Source organism: Hyperolius riggenbachi, chromosome 10, assembly GCF_040937935.1.
Source record: "Hyperolius riggenbachi isolate aHypRig1 chromosome 10, aHypRig1.pri, whole genome shotgun sequence".
NCBI lineage: Eukaryota > Metazoa > Chordata > Amphibia > Anura > Hyperoliidae > Hyperolius > Hyperolius riggenbachi.
In genome coordinates this window covers 204,741,515-204,762,754 of record NC_090655.1, presented here as the reverse complement: position 1 = coordinate 204,762,754, position 21,240 = coordinate 204,741,515, and the positions used below count along the sequence as shown (strand labels likewise).

The 21,240-nt window shown below is 49.3% G+C and overlaps 1 protein-coding gene across 2 annotated transcripts in view; it reads left to right on the top strand.

The window, feature by feature from the left end:
* The window catches only part of LOC137536222 (membrane-spanning 4-domains subfamily A member 4A-like), a 211,496-nt gene that overhangs the window by 72,339 nt on the left and 117,917 nt on the right, over window positions 1–21,240 (top strand). Inside the window, exon 1 of one of the 2 annotated variants that reach the window (XM_068258335.1) lies at window positions 6,611–6,687. The exons of the other annotated variant lie outside the window; for it this stretch is intronic. The gene's annotated coding sequence lies outside the window, so the exon portion shown is untranslated. Of the gene's footprint in view, window positions 1–6,610; window positions 6,688–21,240 lie in introns of those variants that run through there. 2 annotated transcript variants of the gene reach the window in all.

Genomic DNA, 21,240 nt, shown 5'->3' with positions numbered 1-21,240 from the left:
TAGCGAATACCTAAAAAACAATTTGATTGGGTAGATAGAATAGTGTATGATCTTTCATTGAAGGATATACGTCTTAAAGCGGATCCGAGATGAAAAAATAACTACAGCAAGTAACTTGTCTATATATCTTATTTAAAGTTTATATCGTTTATACAGAAAATCTATCAGCAAACAGCTTCAATAGAATATAATTATTTATTACTGTGATACAATGACAGCAGCCATATTCTGATTGTCATCATTACAGCCATATTGTGATTGTCATCATTACACAGGTAAACTGCTCTGTATCTCCACCCCTCACCTGTATCACCACTCCTCTTGCCACCCCCTTCCCTCTGAAATCTCGTGCATGCTCAGAGATCTGCAGCCTGCTAACTGGGAAGAAAGGGTTAGCCAGTGCAGGGTTTTAGAAGCCAGGATTGGGGGAGAAATAAAAGTTCAAGAGGTAGTCAGGGACTACAGCAGAGAATACCCGACATCAGATCCTCCAGCTCCCTGCAGCGTGACTTCTCCATTTGTTTCCTTCACAGAGAAAGCACCATTGCGGGGGAGGGGAGGATCGAGAAAGCTGCTCTGGGAGCTCTGCTTTCACTCACTCTGAGCTCTGTTACAGCCAGTCCCAACAAGTTTAACACTCTCCCCTTGATTCATTGCTGTTTTTAAACCAGCGGCAGCTACAAGGGGGGGTGAGATAGTGAAAGTAGCTGCCGCAGCCCTCCTCCTCCCTTATTTGTCACGCTGTTCAGACTTGCTGAACACACACGCCGTGCTGTTGTGCTCCCAGCTCGACTCTAGTCACACACACATGCCACACTGGCCAATTACTGTGTGACGCCGGGAGACTGCAGAAGAGTGATAACTGTCACTAGGGGAAAGGCTGGAGCTGCTGAGGAGAACAGAAATGCGTCCTTATGGTGCTGCTCACGCAAGCATCGCGTGAGTTCAGCTGCTCCCTGACTGACAACGCCTACTCCTCCTCCAGCAAAAGCCTCCTCCTCCCCAGTCCGAGCTCCCATAAGCATTTGATTCGGAGCGCCGAGGCGCTGGAGAGCTGAGGGGGTGGGGGCTTCATTAGATTAATAAAAAATAAAGTACTTTTTAAAAAAATTAAGCATTTTGGAAGAAGATTGCCCTATGAAGTTTATGTAAGGGGCACATTTTATGAAAAGATCAAAACTTCACCTCGGATCCACTTTAAGGAAATGGCTCACAGATTTGTGCAGAGAGATTATCCATTATATTTATGTAACCCATCTGTTTATTCGTCTACTACCACTAGAAAGTCATGCTCCAATCAGATTGATCGAATGCCTTTGGCCATGACTTTTTCTAAACGTTCGAAACAAATTGAGACAGTAGTTAGAAAACATTGGTCTCTACTTAAACAAGGCTTTCCTTATATTAAAGAATTCCAGGAGTATCCTCTCATGTCGTACAGACGGGGCCCTACGATTGCTGATACCGTGGTGAGGGCAGATATTGGATCACGCATTACTTATTAACTACTTATAGAAAGGGAACTTTTCCCTGTCTGTCCTGTCTGTCCTGTCACATGTTTAATTCAATTGTGAAAGGGGATACCTTCACATACCCAGGAAAACCATTTCTATTAATGGGTATTACACATGTGAATCTACACACGTAGTTTATCTTCTTCGCTGCCCATGTGGACTGATTTAAGAGGGAATGACAATACAGATGCTTAAAGATTACATCTCAGCACACAAATCAGCTATCCACTCAGGCATGAGTGAACTAGCTGTTACTAGCCATTTTGTGGCCTCTTGCCATAGTGTCAGCCAGTTGAGGTTCCAAGTCATTGACTCTGTCCCTCCCCCATGAAGAGGGGGTCACAGGGTTAAATTATTGCTAAGACGTGAACTATTTTCTATTAGGAAGCTAGATGCACTAGGTCCTGGTGGTCTTAACTGTGAGTGCGAGATAGGTCTATGTATTTAAAGATAGATGTTTTGTTGTAATTTATTTGGTCTGGATGCCTGAGGCCTACTTTTTCAGACTGGTTCTGTTTGTTGTTGTTATTTTTTGTTTACTCTGTCCGGTTCGACTGGCCAACATTTGCTGGTGACCGCCAGTCGGAAGGGGATGGTGTTATATTTTTTTGGCCAGCCCAGACTGTCTAGCCATCATGTGCGGCCGCCAGTCTGGGAAGGCTTATTAACCATTTCAGCCCGCAGGGATTTTTCACTTTATGCAACAGAGCAATTTTCACCTTCCATTCATTCACTAATAACTTTATCACTACTTAAAACAACTAATTGATCTATATCTTGTTTTTTCCACCACCAATTAGGCTTTCTTTGGGTGGTACATTTTGCTAAGAAATATTTTTTTCTAAATGCATTGTCACAGGAATATTAAGAAAAAAAATGGAAAAAATTCATTATTTTTCAGTTTTTGGCCATTATAGCTTTAAAATAATACATGCTACCATAATTAAAACCTATGTATTTATTTGCCCATTTGTCTCGGTTATTACACCATTTAAATTTTGTCCCTATCACAATGTATGGCACCAATATTTTATTTGGAAACAAAGGTGCATTTTTTCAGTTTTGCGTCCATCACTATTTACAAGCTTATAATTTAAAAAATGTTCGTAATATACCTTCTTCACATGCATATTTAAAAAGTTTAGACCCTTAGGTAACTACTTATGTTTTTTTTTATTGTAATTTTGTTTTTCCATTAAAAATTTTATTTGGGTAATTTTTGGTGTGGGAAATAAACATATAGCTTTAAATGTAATAATGTGTGTTTTATGCATTGAAAAATATATGTAGATGTAGTTTTCCTATTTGGCCACAAGATGGCCAATTTGAGATTTTTTTTTTGTCCTTCTCACTTCCAGGAAGCGAGAAGAGGACAGGAAACTTTTTTTTTTTTTTTTTTAGAAAAACCGGGGCCTCTAATGAGAGGCCATCAGTTTTTCTACCGGGAACATAGATCAATGAACAGGAACCATGTTCCCATTCATTGATCTCCGGGCAACCGTGGGCGGCACGGGAGCATGCGGGCGTGCCCACAGGAACGTGCCGAAGCTCGTATCAGCAGTGCAGTAGCCGCCTGGATGTGAGGATCACGTCCAGACAGCATAAATGGTTAATACATTGTTTAATTTTTTGTTTACTCTATTCCTTTCCCGACTGGCTGCCATATTTTTTGTGGCCGCCAGTCAGGAAGGGATGGTAGTTGGTACACTTGGCCGGCCCAGACTGGTCTCCATTTGATGCGGGTGCCAGTTTGGGAAGGCAAGTCATTATGATTATTATTTTTGATGTTGATTGATGTCTGGCCGCTGTTCTGGGTGGCCGCCAGACAGCGAGACTTATTTTGTAATTTATTTAGAATTTTTTCAATGGTTATAGGTGGATCTGCATCTTTGTTATTATAGTGAAACTAGTGGCGGTATTATGTACATTTTGATCTTTAAATAACGTTTTTACGCGTTACCGGTATAGGCGATTGGATTGGAACGTCTGTGTTGATGACGATTCACACTTCAGGGTTTTGGACGCGTACGTTTTTATGCAATGCGTAAGTGTTAGACAAATGTGTGTTTCTATTGCGGATTTATGTGTACGTCGAAAATGAGATTTTTTATTTTTTTTTTTGCTTTTAGACATGCATTGCCCCCATTGTTCGACTTTCCAAATCATTTAAATTGATTGGACTATATTTTCAGATGCAATTCCCCATCAGGTCCTCCACTGAGTGGGAGGGCTTATAGGCAGGAACTTAGCCTGATTGGTTGGCAACAGGGCGTCCAGGCCATTTTGACTGGCTCTTTTGTGGAGCCACCACTATTTAAGACTGATTGTGACAGCATTAACTCAGAGGGCTTGTTGGCTTGATAAAGAGAGGAGGCTCCTTTCGAAACATTGCATTAACTTGCCCTGTTTATATCTTTGAAGCCTTAAAATAAAGAGCTTGAATACATTTGAAGACGGTGCTGGGTCTCTTCTCTTGGGAATTCCATTTGCTGCTCCTGGAGGGAGAGGGACAACGACCAAAGCACGTCGCATCTGGATGGTTGGGTGCTGCCTACCACTGCTTTCCTACTATGGGAAAGTGTAGGGCAGGTGCAAGTTGCCTGCATCGTTTGCGCTACTCGAAAGTATGCGAGTAGTGCACGTTCCCTGGAAACTGTTCACCATCACTGTTCTGCCATCACTACTCCGACACATGAGACCTGGGTTCAAATCTTGGCACTTTCTGTGCAGTAAGTCAGCAGCTATTTAGCAAGGTGTCCTTTGGCAATACTCCCTAACACTGCTACTGCCTACTGAGCATGCCCTAGTGACTATAGTTCTGGCGCTTTGAGTCTGCCAGGATAAAAGCGCAAAATAAATGTTATTTTTCTTGGATTGTCTAGTTTTGACTAGCATAAGAACGACACGGAAATGAACAAAGTCCTCACTCTACCCCTCTAATTATTTGCCTAGAGAGGGATCTTGGGCTGAACGGTTCGCCTGCGAATGGTTCCAGGCGAACTTTGGGTGGTTCGCCTCCGCAAGCGAAGGCGAACTTTCTTGGAAGTTCGATGTGCCCCATAATGCTCCATTAGGGTCAACATTGACCCTCTACATCACAGTCAGCAGGCACATTGTAGCCAATCAGGCTACACTCTCTCCTGGAGCCACTCCCCCCTGTATATAAGGCAGGCTCCGCCGGCTATTACACTCACTCGTGTGCCTGCTATAGTGAGAGTAGGGCGAGGTGCTGCAGACTGTTTCTCCTAGGGAAAGATTAGTTAGGCTCTTGGCTTGTTAGTTTGCTCCTGGCTGATTCTTATTGCTAAAATAGCACCCACAACAGCTCTTTTGAGAGCTAATCCTGTTCTTGTGATTTTTATTTTATTTTTCCTGTGTGTCACTGGCACTTGTGTTGCATTATAGACAGCCTTGATAATTCATACTGTGTTTGTGCCAGCCCAGGCCCAGCACAATCAGACAGTGAGTCAGTGACTACTGACACTGACTACCTGTGTCAGTCAGCTGCACATTGTGTAATACCCATTATTACTGCACTTGTGTTGCGGCGACAGCTTTTGTAATTCATACTGTGTGCAGTGTCACTGCCAGCCAGGCCCACCACATTCAGTGACTAACTGTATCAGCTGCACATTGTGTAATACCCATTATTACTGCACTTGTGTTGCGGCGACAGCTTTTGTAATTCATACTGTGTGCAATGTCACTGCCAGCCAGGCCCACCACATTCATTGACTAACTGTATCAGCTGCACATTGTGTAATACCCATTATTACTGCACTTGTGTTGCAGCGACAGCTTTTGTAATTCATACTGTGTGCAGTGTCACTGCCAGCCAGGCCCACCACATTCAGTGACTAACTGTATCAGCTGCACATTGTGTAATACCCATTATTACTGCACTTGTGTTGCAGTGACAGCTTTTGTAATTCATACTGTGTGCAGTGTCACTGCCAGCCAGGCCCACCACATTCAGTGACTAACTGTATCAGCTGCACATTGTGTAATACCCATTATTACTGCACTTGTGTTGCAGCGACAGCTTTTGTAATTCATACTGTGTGCAGTGCCACTGCCAGCCAGGCCCACCACATTCAGTGACTAACTGTATCAGCTGCACATTGTGTAATACCCATTATTACTGGACTTGTGTAGCGGCGACAGCTTTTGTAATTCATACTGTGTGCAGTGCCATTGCCAGGCAGCCAGGCCCACCACATTCAGTGACTAACTGTATCAGCTGCACATTGTGTAATACTAGGGTGACCAGGCGTCCTCTTTTCCCCGGACAGGTCCTCTTTTTCTGACCTGTCCGGGGCATCTGGCCGCTTTTTTGAAATGTCCGGGTAGTGAAGAGCCGTTTGGGAGCCAAACACCAGCCACCTCTTTAAAGGGAGCCGAGCGATGGAGCCAGAAGAGCCGATGCTTTCTAAAGAGTCGGAATTCCCATCACTAGACTGAGTCTCAGTCTACTTAGTCTCAGTCTAGTGATGGGAATTCCGGCTCTTTAAGCATCAGCTCTTCTGGCTCCGCCCTTCGGCTCCCAAAGAGCCGACTCGTTCAGCTCCCAAACAGCTCTTCACATGGGCATCCCAACGTTAAGCAAAATAGAGCATATGCCTTCAGCTGCCCCCTTTCCATCCAATCATTTACAGCCTTTTTGGAGTGGCATCTCTCTCCAACAAATGAAGAGAGAGACAGCCGAGCCAGCCCTGCCCCCAGAACGCACATCATCCGAGGCAGTGAAGAAGAAGTCTAGGAAGCGGCTATGCAGGGAACTAATGCTGAGCCTGAACACCATGTGGTGAGAGACTCCAGGGGCTGCGTGACACTGCCTCTGGGTCATCCTGTGTTCTTCCCCAGCCTTTCTCTGTCCAGCATGTCACACAGCACTGCAGCAGCCAGCTGAGCCAGGTAACATGTGTGGCTCAGCCTTACTCCGTCACTCAGATCAACCACTGCTCTCTGAAGTTAAAGAATGTGAGTGATAAAATGCTGGAATGGTCAGGATCAGTCATGGATGGAATGTGTGCCTCGGCCATTTACTTTATTCTCCTTGTCTCCAACCAGCAGCCTGTTACCCTAATCCATTAGCTTAGCGGCCAGAAGTAAACACTAGCTGCCAGTCCAGGAATGATCGAGGCTAAAGGGAGAAATAGAGCAGGAGTCAGAGGTAATTTTTTTTGTCAGAGTACTGTACATTTTCGCGCAGGGAGGGGGGAGCAGGCAAGCAGTGCACACAATGCTGCTTCTGTACCAGCTGTTATATTTGCTCAAGAAGGTAGTGACAGGTTGGCACTGCAGTATACTCACGAGCGTGGTGAGCTGTACACTAATGGCGTAACATAGATTCCTGCTTTTCAGCTTTCCTAGTGTGCTCAAGTAACCAGAAGAATGCATAAAGTAGATAGAAGAGATGTAAAGCTGGCACTGCTGTGGATGCTGATTTATTGGTACGAAAGTATAAAATGCACAAGTGCAGTCTTTCAACAATGGTTGTGCACATACCAGTAATGAGAGGAGGCAAAGTGATGGTGGTGGGTGCTGGCTACAGGATGCCTGAGGTTACCACCGTAGAAGCACAGCAGTGTGCAAAACAGCTGCCAGGCACCTGTAGCCAGCACCCACCCACCATCACTTTGCCTCCTCTCATGACTGGTATGTGCAAAACCATTTTGTGATTGTTGCAAGACTGATACAGACTGATACAGATTTTATACTTTTGTACTCATTGCATTTGTGGGGAAATATGCTGCCAATCTCATAGCATTTGTGGGGAAATCTGCTGCCAATCTCATAGCATTTGTGGGGAAATCTGCTGCCAATCTCATTGCATTTGTGGGGAAATCTGCTGCCAATCTCATTGCATTTGTCCGGAAATCTGCTGCCAAACTCATTGCATTTGTGGGGAAATATGCTGCCAATCTGATTCCATTTGTTGAGAAATCTGTTGCCAATCTCATTGCATTTTGTGAGGAAATCTTTTGCGAATCTGATTGCATTTTGTGGTCGGTCGGCCCTCCACCATGTGGTCTGGAAAAAAAAATAGCCCTCCATGCCTGCGAAGTTGGACAGCACACTGCTAAAGTCTTGTATATTTGGCCCCACCCATAACCACGCCCACATGCCATTGTGATCGTCCTCTTTTTTGGAAATCAAAGTATGGTCACCCTGGTAATACCCATTATTACTGCACTTGTGTTGCGGCAACAGCTTTTGTAATTCATACTGTGTGAAGTGTCACTGCCAGGCAGCCAGGCTCACCACATTCAGTGACTAACTGTATCAGCTGCACATTGTGTAATACCCATTATTACTGCACTTGTATTGCAGCTTTTGTAATTCATACTGTGTGCAGTGCCACTGCCAGCCAGGCCCAGCACATTCAGTCAGTGACTACCTGTGTCAGTCAGCTGCACATTGTGTAATACCCATTACTGCCCTTGTGTTGCGGCGACAGCTTTTGTAATTCATACTGTGTGCAGTGCCACTGCCAGCCCAGGCCCAGCACATTCAGTGACTACTGTACGTGTGTGTGTGTGATAGGCAGCTGCACATTGGAATACCCATTACTGCATATACCTACCTAGCTGTTGGGTGAACCCACCTACCTACGTGAGTGCACACAGTGTGATATACCACTCCGTGCATACATGTTAACTGCTGCACCTGTGTGACTGCACATTGTATTAGTCAAATCAGTGAATACCTTTCACTTCATCCCTCCTCTGATATGGACAAAACAGACAAACCAGGTCGTGGAAGAGGTAGCGGCAGACCCAGAGGAAGGCCACTTGGCAGGTGTGTGCATGGTCGTGTTGATGTGATTTTGTGCGGCCCTGGCCCAAAGTACAGTGCTCAGAAGAAGGCACGTGCCATCACCTCCCAAAATTGTCAGGACGTGGTTGACTATTTAACACAGAACACCTCATCTCCCGCAGCCACCAGCGCTACTACAAGCAGTGATGCTCATCTGAGCTAGGATATCCGAGTTACTCGGATATCCTAGCTCTTTTTTCACTATTCGAGCTCGAATACCGAGCTCCAATAGTATTAGCTATCCGGGCTGTGCTATCCGAGCGCACCCGGATAGCAATCAGATATCCGGAGATATCCTAGCTATCCGAGCTCGGATAGCGTCACGAGCTCGGATAGCGTCACGCCAGACGTCACCTCGAGTCCTCACAAGCGAATCAGAGGGCTCCCAGCCCTCTGACTGCAGCCAATCACAGAGAGGGAGCCTGGCCAAGCCCCCCTCTATAAATAGCGGACGCCATCTTGCCTCACTCGTCCTGCTTGCGACTTACTGACTGATTGTACTGAGAGAACAGCTCCAGTGCTTTTTGTCTGTGTGCAAGTGCATTGCTATTGTTCTAAACCTAGCGTTTTTACACTCCAACACTTGATCTTCAACTGTATTGCTTTGTATTGTAGATAGATTGTATTTTAGGCAGTTTAGTTTGTGTGATTAGGGACTAGGGAGGGAGACTGTCACTGGTGCTGCTGCAGGCCTGCAGCCAGCAGCTAGGCCCTGTGCCTAGGCAAGGCAGCCTGCCCTGCTCTGTGGTCTAGTCTCTACCTTAACTGTGCTCTCAATTGTCCTACTCTACTGTACTACTACTTCTGTGTTAGATAGATTATTGTACTATTTTGTAGATTCTTCTATTGTTTAGTTAGTACTCACTGTACTCTAGTCTGTGTTTAGGGACCGTCAGTCAGCGTCAGCTAGGGTCTTAGTGTGCGTGCGCAGTGCACATCTGCGCTGTCTGCACTCTCCATTTAGTGCTACACCCGTCCTCCTATTGTTTATATATATCACTACTTCTATTGTGTATTTGCTGAATTGTACTGTAGTCTGACACCGTCAGTCAGCGTCAGCTAGGGTCTTATTGTGCGCAGTGCGCACTCTCTCGTTAGCGCTACACCGATCTCTGCTGTAGAGTACAGTACACTTGTCCGTCACCTCACACACCAACCACCGCCAGTCCCACCCCCATTAAAGTAACCCACTTGTCCCACCCGCCTTTACATACATAAGTTTTTTTTTCATTTGTATAATATTAAAAATATACAATGTCTGGAACTGGCAGCCGCAGTTTGGGCAGGGGCAGCAAGGACAGCAAGGGCATCGCCAAGAGAGGAGGTCATGGGCGTGGCAGCCGCGCCACCACCATGCGCAGTTCTGCATCTGCACCAGTGGCTATTCCGCCATTAGCCACTTGCCGTGGACGCCTTGGCCGCCCAACAGCTGGGAGTCACGCTGCAGAGACACAGCAGCAGCAGCAGCAGCGTGTGGCCCAGATGTTCCTCCCACCGCCAGGTCGTAGCCGTCCTATTGAGGAGAAGGACGCAGACGCTGTGGTGGAACTGATGGTGGATGAGCAGGCCACCATTAGCTCTGGAACCGAGGTCCTCCACCCCCGCCACCACTCCTGTTAGCAAGAGCAGCAGCAGCCGCCCAGCACTGCCTGGGGGAGAGGAGGAGGAGTGCAGTTCTCCAGCCCCAGCGGGCGACACCAGCAGCCTGTCACTCAGCACCTTCCTATGGACCCCAAGCACAGAGAAGGTATGGAGTGCTGTTGCAGAAGAATTGGCAGAGGTAGGAATGCTGATGGGCACTTTGGGGGATGATGCTTTGGACAGTCAGACAGTGGTGACTGTCCATCCGCCCATGCATGCAGAAGGGGAGTTTGGGGGATCCCAGCAGGACATGTTTGCGGAGGGGGAGGATGATGATGACAGGGAGAAGGACTGACTTGCTCAGCTTTTGCTTGATTATCACTGCAGGCTAGGTGTATTATGTGTGCATTTCTCATTGGCTTATAAGCAGCCTGCAGGCTTTATAAAGCAGCAGAGAACTGTTTGGGAGTGAGGTTCTCCAATTGTGTGTTTAGGGAGAAGGACAAAGACTGGGTGCCAGGTCCTGGGAGTGGGGATGTCATCAGCTCTGAGGAGGAGGAGGATGCGTCTGTGGGCCTTGCTAGAAGGATCAGCATCGCAGGCATGGGCAGGATCACAAGTGGGCATGGTATGCAGGCCACACAGCGTGCTGATCAGGAGACGAGTTCTGCCAGTGCCACCACCAGCTGCACTAAGAAACCCCCCCCCCCCCCCCAACCCCTGAAACCACCACAGGGAGACCAGCGGCAGCATCACCTTCCAGCCGAAGGGGCAACTTCACCTCCCCAATATGGAATTTTTTCACCCTTCCATATTTGGAGTGCAAGTATGCCACCTGCAACCAGTGCCGCAAGCAGCTCAGCAGAGGGAAGGAGCCCTCTGCATTTGGCACCACCTCTCTGGTCAACCACCTTGCAGGGAAACACTTTCACGAGCATGAGGAGTTCGTGAAGTTGAAGGAAGCTGGCAGTGGCAGACCCGCCACCACTGAAAAGCCGTCGGCAGCAGGAGTGCGTCAGCAACGCACTGCTCCTCCTCCCTCTGCAACTCCTGCCGCCGACACTGAGGCCTGTTCTGGCAGCCAGTCCTCAATGGCCTCCTCTGCTCCCTCCACTGCTTCCCGTGCCAGCAAAAGGCCTCGCCAGACCCTGCTCAGCGACACCTTCCAGGGGGTGGTCAGGGTTCTGCCTCCCAGCAGCCGTCGCGTGCGGCAGCTGAACGGCTTGCTGGCACGGGCCATGTGCTCCCAACTCCTGCCTTATTCCCTTGTGCAGGAGGGGAGCGACATGCGTGCGCTCCTGATGTGTGCAGCCCCCGATTGGCCAATCCCCAGCCGACATTATTTTGCACGCACGGCCATCCCTGCACTTCACCGCTCTGTGATGGCCAATGTCGGGAGAGGGCTGGAGCACGCGGTGGGTCAACGGGTCCACGTCACCATGGACTCGTGGAGCAGCCGGTTTGGGACAGGCCGCTATCTGTCCTTCACCGCGCATTGGGTCAGCTTGGTGGAAGGGGGTGAGGAGGGGGGAGCAGCATCGGCCAGCACTGTCAGAGCAGCAGCAGCACCAATAACGCAGTGGGTGGTGCCACCATGCAGGGTCAGCGGAACAGAAGCAGGTTCCTCTGATCCGCTTCCATCCTCCGGCACACCAGCCCAAACCCCCCCGCCTCAGCAGCAGCTTGAAGCCCCGCCACTGCCAAGCGCTGCTGGAACTAGTCAGCCTGGGGAAGACCAAAATGACGGCGAACCACGTCCTGGCCAAACTCCGAGAGCAGGAGAGGAATTGGCTGACCCCCAGAGGCCTCAGAGTCGGAGAAGTGGTGTCCGACAATGGGGCAAACCTGGTTGCTGCAATCAGCAGGGGAGACCTGACCCACATCCCCTGCCTGGCGCACGTCCTAAACCTGGTAGTCCGAAAGTTCCTGCGGACCTACCAGGGGATGGACCGACTCCTTGAGGCGGCAAGGAAGGTTGTGCGTCACTCCCGGCACTCGCCTGCAGCCGTGGCGAGCCTGGAAGAGGTGCAGAAGGAGCTGCACCTGCTACAGCACCGGCTCATGCTCGATGTTCCAACTCGCTGGAACTCCACCCTGGCGATGTTGGAGTGTCTGGTTGAACAGAGGCAGGCTGTCCAGCCAGTACGTTGCACGAGCAACAGTTGCCTCCCTCACTGCAACTGGGCGTGCCGCCACCAACCTCCCATCCATCATCTCCACGGAGGACTGGGGGCACATGCAGCAGGTGTGCTCAGTCCAGGCACCCTTCCTGCAGGCCACCAACATGGTGAGCAGGGACAATGCAATCGTGTGCGAGTGGGTGCCCATGGTGTGTGTGCTGGACAGGGCCCTGTATGCACTGCTGGAAGAGGGAGCGGCAGCCTTGGACCAGCAGGAGCTGCAAGCAGCTTCACAGGCCACCTCTGAGGAGGAGGGCTCGGAGTTGGTGGAGGTCCCTGACCTTGCTGCTGATGAGGGGGAGCAGCAGAGCGCAGCTGGACTGGTGCAGGGGTGGAGAGAGGATGAGGTGGAGGGGGCAGAGGAAGAGGAGGACAGCACTCTCGGCTCTGGGGATGCCGATGATGTGCCAACAGACGTGGCCAGACTCTTCCCAATGGCAGTGCACATGCTGAGGTGCCTGCGCAAGGACTCAAGGGTGATCCAGATGAAGCAGAGGGAGGACATCTGGATCTGCATGATGCTGGACCCAAGTCTGAAGGGGAAGCTCAGCCAGTTCCTGCCTGCAGGAGGAGACCGTGCGCAACAAATGAGGGATTTGCAGCTGTCCCTTGTTGAGCGCTTGCTGGAAGCCTTCCCTGAGCCATCCACCCCCACTGTCCAGCCAGCACAGAGGCAGCAGCAGGTGCCTGCATCCACCAGCAGCAAGCGCACGCGCACCACAGACCTGCTGTCTCTGACCCAAGAGCTCTACATGAGTGTAGAGCTGCCAAGGACTAGAGAGGAGGTGCCTGCAGCAGCATCCTTCTCCAGTCACAGGCAGCACTTGACCCGCATGGTGGCTGACTACATGGGGTCCTTCAGTGGGCTTGACAGCGTGGCCCCTGTTGATCCCATGGAGCATTGGGTCAAACACCTGACGATCTGGAGCGAGCTTGCGCAGTACGCCCTGGAAGTGCTCTCCTGCCCCCCTTCCAGTGTACTGTCAGAGCGTTGCTTTAGTGCAGCCGGTGGAGTCGTCACTGAGAAGCGATCTCATCTGTCTCACAAGTCTGTGGACAGACTGACGTTTCTCAAAATGAACCAGGCTTGGGTGGAAGGCGAATTCATGGCCCCTGTTGTCGGCGAGAGGGGGACATGAAGTGACGACTGGCACACACACATACACCTGCTGCTGCTGCTGTTGTATTTCATCCTGCTGTCTGTGTCTCCACTGCCAGGGAAAACATTACAAGGTGCTGCTGCCCATGCACCACCAGCTATTACACTCAAAAATAGCTGCATTCAATTTGAAAAAAAAAATTGTAATTAATTTAGAGGTGTCCGGGTTGAAAACTGTGCTGTCCCAATTGTGTATTGGACACAATGTGGGCTTCACGACCGCTGTCTGGAACCTCCTGCTGTTCATTTACGGCCCTGTAACCACCGCTAGGACCCAGGGCCTACTATGTCTCGCTGCCTGCCCTCCTGCCTGCTGCCAAATGCCAGTCTGCCACACACACTCATCCTCCTCACGCTGCCTGCTGTTGTATTTCTTCCTGCTGTTTGTGTCTCCACTGCCAGGGAACACATTACAAGGTGCTGCTGCCCATGCACCACCAGCTATTACACTCAAAAATAGCTGCTTTTAATTTGAAAAAAAAAATTGTAATTAATTTAGAGGTGTCCGGGTTGAAAACTGTGCTTTCCCAATTGTGTATTGGACACAATGTGGGCTTCACGACCGCTGTCTGGAACCTCATGCTGTGTATTTACGGCCCTGGAACCACCGCTAGGAACCAGGGCCTACTATGTCTCGCTGCCTGCCCTCCTGCCTGCTGCCAAATGCCAGTCTGCCACACACTTATCCTCCTCACGCTGCCTGCTGTTATATTTCCTCCTGCTGTCTGTGTCTCCTCTCCACTGCCAGGGAACACATTACAAGGTGCTGCTGCCCATGCGCCACCAGCTATTACGCTCAACAATAGCTGCAATAATTTAAAAAAAAAAAATTGTAATTATTTTAGAGGTGTCCGGGTTGAAAACTGTGCTGTCCCAATTGTGTATTGGACACAATGTGGGCTTCACGACCGCTGTCTGGAACCTCATGATGTTCATTTACGGCCCTGGAACCACCGCTAGGAACCAGGGCCTATTATGTCAGTCACATCACACTGCCTGACACACATTACTCCCCTTCCTGTAGCTGCATTGAGCTTCTGCTGTCTGTGTGCTGCTACCACTGCCAGGGAGAACAGAACAATAACTATTTTCTGCTGCCACCTGCCCACCCACTCTCCTACAGAGTAACGACCGACTATTACCACACACCACACTACAAATAGCTGCAAGCCTGCAACTACTTCCTCCTCCTGCTCATGTCTGTGTTTTACCACCGCCAGGGTACACAGAAAAAGGGCTGTGGCTTGCAATGTGCCACTACCTACCTATTATGCCATCAACACAAATATAACTATGGTGTTATTAACATAAAATATTTCCACAAATGAAGTAAAAAAAATATTACAAAAGAAAGGAAAACTAAGACACATAATATAATGATAGAGAAGAAGAGGAAGAAGAAGAAGAGGAAGATGAAGATGAAGAAGAAGAAGAAGAAGATATAGAAGAAGAAGATGAAGACGACGTAAATGAAGAATTCCAACTTAAAACCATTTTGGACACACCTTCTCATGCAAACACTTTTCATGAAGTTAATTTACTATTTTTGATACCTTTTTTATAACTACTACATCACCACCTAATCACTTGATGCTTTTCTTCATAAAAAAGGTGGTTTCATGCATCATTGACCTCCAAACAAGTTTTACAAGCTATTTAAGGCCAGCTCGAATATTTTACTCGAATACAGACTCGGATAGTGATGTCGGATATCCGAGGCCGAATCGGATATTCGATTACATCGGATATTGAACTTCGAGTGAATTCGGATAGTATACTATCCGAATTCGACCAAACTCGAATAGGATGATGAGGTATCCGAGCAACACTAACTACAAGCACCACATCCGCTGCATTTGACACTTCGCAGGAGTTATTTGGTGGTGAAATCACTGATTCACACCCACTACTGCTACAACATTATGAAGGCGCTAAGCAAGTTACACCACTTCATATATGTGAGTTAGGCGACAATATGGACATAATGGAGGAGGATGATGATGATGAAATACCTGCTGTTGGTGCAGTTTTGGAGGTGTCTGAGGAAAGCGAAGCTGGGCAGGATGATTATGAAGATGATTATACGGATGCCACGTATGTTCCCAATAGAAGAGATGAACAGGGGGACAGTTCGGAGGGGGAGTCAGAGAGGAGTAGCAGGAGATGAGTTCCTGAAAGAAGCAGGGAGAGCTCATCCTCAGAAGCAGCTGGTGGCAGTGTCCGGCACCATGTAACGCCAGCTATGGACAGCCAGCCAACATGCCCTTCAACATCAGCTGCTGACTCTGAGGCCACCATAGTGCCATCACCCCAGGGTGGCTCAGCGGTGTGGACATTTCTTTATGTGTCTGCCTTAGATCGCAGTAAAGCCATCTGTTCTCTCTGTCTCCAAAAATTGAGCCATGGAAAGGCCAACACATAGGAACAAGTGCCTTACGAAGGCACCTGGAGAAAAGGCACAAACAGCAATGGGAAGAACAGCTGAGCAGAACCACACAAAAGAAAAGCCACCCTCCTTCTCCTCTTCCTCCTTCAGGTGCAGCATCCTAAGCCGCTTTCTCCCTTGCACCTTCACAGCCACCCTCCTCCACTCCGCCTCTGCCCTTGAGCGGTTCCTGCTCCTTTGCCCACAGCAGCCAGGTGACAGCTGGCGTTGGGGAACTATTAGCTTGCCAGCTATTATCATACAAGCTGGTGGACTCTGAGGCTTTCCATAAATTTGTGGCCATTGGGACACCACAGTGGAAGATACCAGACCGCATTTATTTTTCTAGAAAGGCGATACCCAAACTGTACCGTGAAGTTCAGAGGCAAGTGGTGTCATCTCTGGCGAACAGCGTTGGGTCAAGGGTCCACCTGACCACGGATGCCGGGTCTGCCAAGCACGGTCAAGGCCGCTACATTACTTACACAGCCCATTGGGTCAACTTGGTGAACGATGGCAAGCAGGGAGTTCATGGCTGCGCAGCGGACAAACTAGTGATGCCTCCACGGCTTGCAGGCAGGCCTCTTGCCACCTCCTCTCCTTCTCCTCCTATTCCTCCTGCTACATCCTCTTCACTGTCATCCTCCTCCTCCTCCTTGGCTGAGTGGCGGTTCAACTCTAGTGATGCTGCCATCTCCTCTCCCGCTACACAGCCCCATCTCCCCAGAGCCTATGCTGCATGCCAGGTACGACAGTGTCATGCCATCTTAGACATGTCTTGCCTTAAAGCGGAGAGTCACACTGGACCAGCTCTCCTGGCTGCTCTTAACAAAGAGGTGGAGCACTGGCTGACCCCGCACCAGCTGGAGATTGGCAACGTGGTGTGTGACAACGGCAGCAATCTCCTTTCCGCTTTGAATTTGGGAAAACTGACACATGTACCCTGCATGGCACATGTGTTGAATCTGGTCATTCAAAGATTTGTGTCAAAGTACCCAGGCTTAGAGGGCATCCTGAAGCAGGCCAGGAAGTTGTGTGGGCATTTCAGGCAGTCTTACACAGCCATGGCACGCTTTGCAGACATTCAGCGGAGAAACAACTTGCCGGTGAGACGCTTGATATGCGATAGCCCGACTCGCTGGAATTCGACCCTACTCATTTTCTCTCGCCTGCTAGACCAGAAGAAAGCCATCACCCAGTACATGTACAATTAAAGTAGAAGGACACAATCTGGGAAGATGGGGATGTTCTGGCCACCAAACTGGACACTGATGCATAATGCATGCAGGCTCATGCGGCCGTTTGAGGAGGTGACCAACCTGGTGAGTCGCACTGAAGGCACCATCAGCGACTTGATCTCCTACGCTTACTTCCTGGAGCGTGTCGTGCATAGAGTGGTGGATCAAGCTGTGGAGGAGCGTGAACAGGAACAGTTACGCAGGAAGAGTCGTGGGAGCAATTTTCATCGGAACCAGATGTCTCCTCAACACCTGCGGCAGCACAAAGGGGGGAGGAGGAGGAAGAAGAGGAGTCATGTGGGGAAGAAGAGGAGTCAGACTCGGATGATGAGGAAGGTGTTTCTGTGGAGGAGGAAGAGGCGGCGGCAAAAGAACTACAGCAGCAGCCGTCACAGGGGGCTTGTGCTGCTCCACATTCCCGTGGTATTGTTCGTGGCTGGGGGAGGAAGAGGACTTACGTAATGTCACTCAGGAAGAGCAAGAGGAGATGGATAGTACGCCTGGATCCGACTTTGTGCAGATGGCGTCTTTCATGCTTTCCAGCCTGTTGAGAGACCCCGTGTAAAAAAACTCAAGGAGAATGACCTGTACTGGGTGGCCACGCTACTAGACCCTTGGTACAGGCACAAAGTGGCGGACCTGTTACCAACTCACCTGAAGGCGGAAAGGATGCAGCACGTGCAGAACAAGCTGGCAACTATGCTTTACAATGCGTTTAAGGGTGATGTCACAGCACAACGCAATGAAGGTACCGCTGCCAGTAATCCTCCTCCCATGTCCACGCAGGCAAGGACAGGACGCTCCAGCGATCTCATGGTGATGTCGGACATGCATACATTCTTTAGTCCAACGCCTTGCCATAGCCCTTCGGGATCCACCAGCCACCAACGCCTGGACCAGCAGGTAGCCGACTACCTGGCCTTAAGTGCGGATGTAGACACTGTGAGCAGCGATGATGAACCCTTGGACTACTGGGTGCGCAGGCTTGACCTGTGGCCAGAGCTGTCCCAATTTGCCATCCAACTTCTGTCTTGCCTTGCCGCAAGCGTCCTGTCAGAAAGGACCTTCAGTGCAGCTGGAGGCATTGTCACTGAGAAGAGAAGTCGCCTAAGTCACAACAGTGTTCAGTACCTCACCTTTATCAAAATGAATGAGGCATGGATCCTGGAGGGCTACTGCCCGCACAAAGACTAAGTCTATAGTGATGCTCGGATACCCCTTTTTATTATTCGAGTTTGGTCGAATTCGAATAGTAAATTATTCGCGTTTGGTCGAATATTCGAATCGCATTTTTTTTACTATTCGATTCGACCTCGGACTTCGAGCTCACTATTCGAGTCGGTATTCGAGCTCATTATTCGAACTGACTATTCGAATTGGCCTTAAATAGCTTCCAACACTTGTTTTGAGGGTGAATGATGCAAGAAACAACTTTTTTTCCAAGTAACAACAGCAAGTGATTATGTGGGGATGTTCCTTTAAAAAAAAAAAAGGTGGAAAGAGAAGTTGTGTCCAAAATGTTGTTCAGTACTGTATATACTTCTTCTTCTTCTTTATCTTCTATATCTTCTTCTTCTTCTTCTATATCTTCTTCTTCTATATCTTCTTCTTCTATATCTTCTTCTATATCTTCTTCTTCTTCTTCTATATCGTCTTCTTCTTCTTCTTCTTCTTCTTCATCTTCTTCTTCTTTATCTTCTTCATCTTCTTCTTCTTCATCTTCTTCATCTTCTTCATCTTCTTCTTCATCTTCTTCTTCTTCTTCTTCTTCATGATCTTCTTCTTCTTCATCTTCTTCATCTTCTTCTTCTTCTTCTTCTTCTTCTTCTTCATCTTCTTCATCTTCTTCTTCTTCTTCTTCTTCTTCTTCTTCTTCTTCTTCTTCTTCTTCATCTTCTTCATCTTCTTCTTCATCTTCTTCTTCTTCTTCTTCTTCTTCTTCTTCTTCTTCTTCTTCTTCTTCTTCTTCTTCTTCTTCTTCTTCTTCTTCTTCTTCTCCTTCTTCTTCTTCTTCTCCTTCTTTTTCTATATCATCTTCCTCTTCTTCACTTATTTCTCTTTTATATATTTTTTTTTTTTAAGAAATGCAGCTATTTTTGAGCGTAATAAATAGCTGGTGGCGCACGCATGTTGGAAGCGCCATTGTATGTGCTCCCTGGCAGTGGAAACACACAGACAGCAGGAGGTAAATTCAGCAGCAGGAGGAGGAGGATGATTGTGTGGCAGCAGGCAGTCAATGAGGCAGGCAGCGAGACGAGACATAATAGGCTGTGGTACCTAGCGGTGGTACCAGGCCGTAAATACACAGCATGAGGTTCCAGACAGCGGTCGTGAAGCCCACATCATGTCCAATACACAACTGGGACAACACATTTTTCAACCCGGACACCTCTAAAAATAATATCACACAGTATTAATATAAAGTATATATAATTTTTTGGTTTTTTTAAAGAAATGCAGCTATTTTTGAGCGTACCAAATAGCTGGTGGCGCACGCATGTTGGAAGCGCCATTGTATGTGCTCCCTGGCAGTGGAAACACACAGACAGCAGGAGGTAAATTCAGCAGCAGGAGGAGGAGGATGAGTGTGTGGCAGCAGGCAGTCAATGAGGCAGGCAGCGTGACATAATAGCCCTGGTACCTAGCGGTGATACCAGGGCTGTAAATAAACACAGCAGGAGGTCCCAGACAGCGGTCGTGCAGCCCACATCGTGTCCAATACACAACTGGGACAACACAGTTTTCAACCCGGGCACCTCAGAAAAATTAAACCTTTTTTTTTTAATGGTTTATTTGTTTTGTTTTTACAACAAATTACACAGACAGATATAGCTATTGTTTGATGTAATAGCTGGTGGCAGAGTGGCAGCAGAAGGTAAATCTGTGTACCCTGGCAGTGGGAAACACAGACAGACAGCAGAAGGGCAGTACACAGCAGCCCACTGTAGGTGTAAAATGTGTGGCTGCAGGCGACGTAATAGTCAAAGTGAACCAGGCTGGCTTAGTGAGCAGGAGCCAGGAGGTGGTAAAGGGTGGTAAGGCACATTAACGATGGTTCTTCCGGTAGCCAGTTCATGTCCCCCTCTCGCCGACAACAGGGGCCAGGAACTCGCCTTCCACCCACGCCTGGTTCATCTTGAGAAACGTCAGTCTGTCCACAGACTTGTGAGACAGACGTGAGCGTTTCTCGGTGACCACGCCACCAGCTGCACTGAAGCAGCGCTCGGACAGCACGCTGGAAGGGGGACAGGACAGCACTTCCAGGGCGTACTGCGCCAGCTCGCTCCAGATCTCCAGGCGCTTGACCCAATACTCCATGGGATGAACAGGGGCATCGCTGTCAAGCCCGCTGTAGGACCCCATGTAGTCAGCCACCATTCGGGTCAGGCGCTGGCTGTGACCGGAGGAGGATGCTGCTGCATGCACCTCCTCTCTAGTCACTGCTGCCGGAGCCTCTACAGTCCTGTAGAGCTCGTTGCTGAGAGACAGCAGGTCTGTGGGGCGCTTGCTGCTGGATGCAGGCACCTGCTGCTGCCTCTGTGCTGGCTGGACAGTGGGGGTGGAAGGCTGGGGGAAGGCTTCCTCCAAGCGCTCAACAAGGGCCTGCTGCAAGCTCCTTATTTGTTGCGCTGGGTCTCCTCCTGCAGGCGGCAGGAACTGGCTCAACTTCCCCTTGAGGCGTGGGTCCAACATCATGCTGATCCAGATGTCCTCCCTCTGCTTCATCTGGATCACCCTGGGGTCCTTGCGCAGGCACGTCAGCATGTGCGCTGCCATTGGGAAGAGGCGGGCAACGTGTGCTGGCACATCGACGGCAGTGCTGTCCTCATCCTCCTCCTCTGCCTCCTCAGCCTCATCCTCTCTCCACCCCCGCACCAACTCAGCTGCGCTGTGCTGATCCCCCTCATCAGCAGCAAGGTCATGGACCTCCACCAAGTCCTCCTCCTCCTCCCCCTCAGAGGTGGACTGTGCAGCTGCATGACGCTCCTGCTGGTCCAAGGCTGCCGCTCCCTGTTCCAGCAAAGCATCGAGGGCCCTGTTCAGCAGACAAACCAGGGACACCCACTCGCAGACCATAGCATGGTCCCTGCTCACCATGTTAGTGGCCTGCAGAAAGGGAGCCAGCACTAAGCACACCTGCTGCATGTGCCTCCAGTCATCATCGGGGACGATGGACGGGATGTTGCTGGTCCTGTCCCTTCTCTGAGCGGCGGACACAGTGGCCAGGGCAAGGTACTGGTTGACAGCGTGCTTCTGTTCAACCAGACGCTCCAACATCGCCAGGGTGGAGTTCCAGCGAGTTGGAACGTCAAGGATCAGCCGA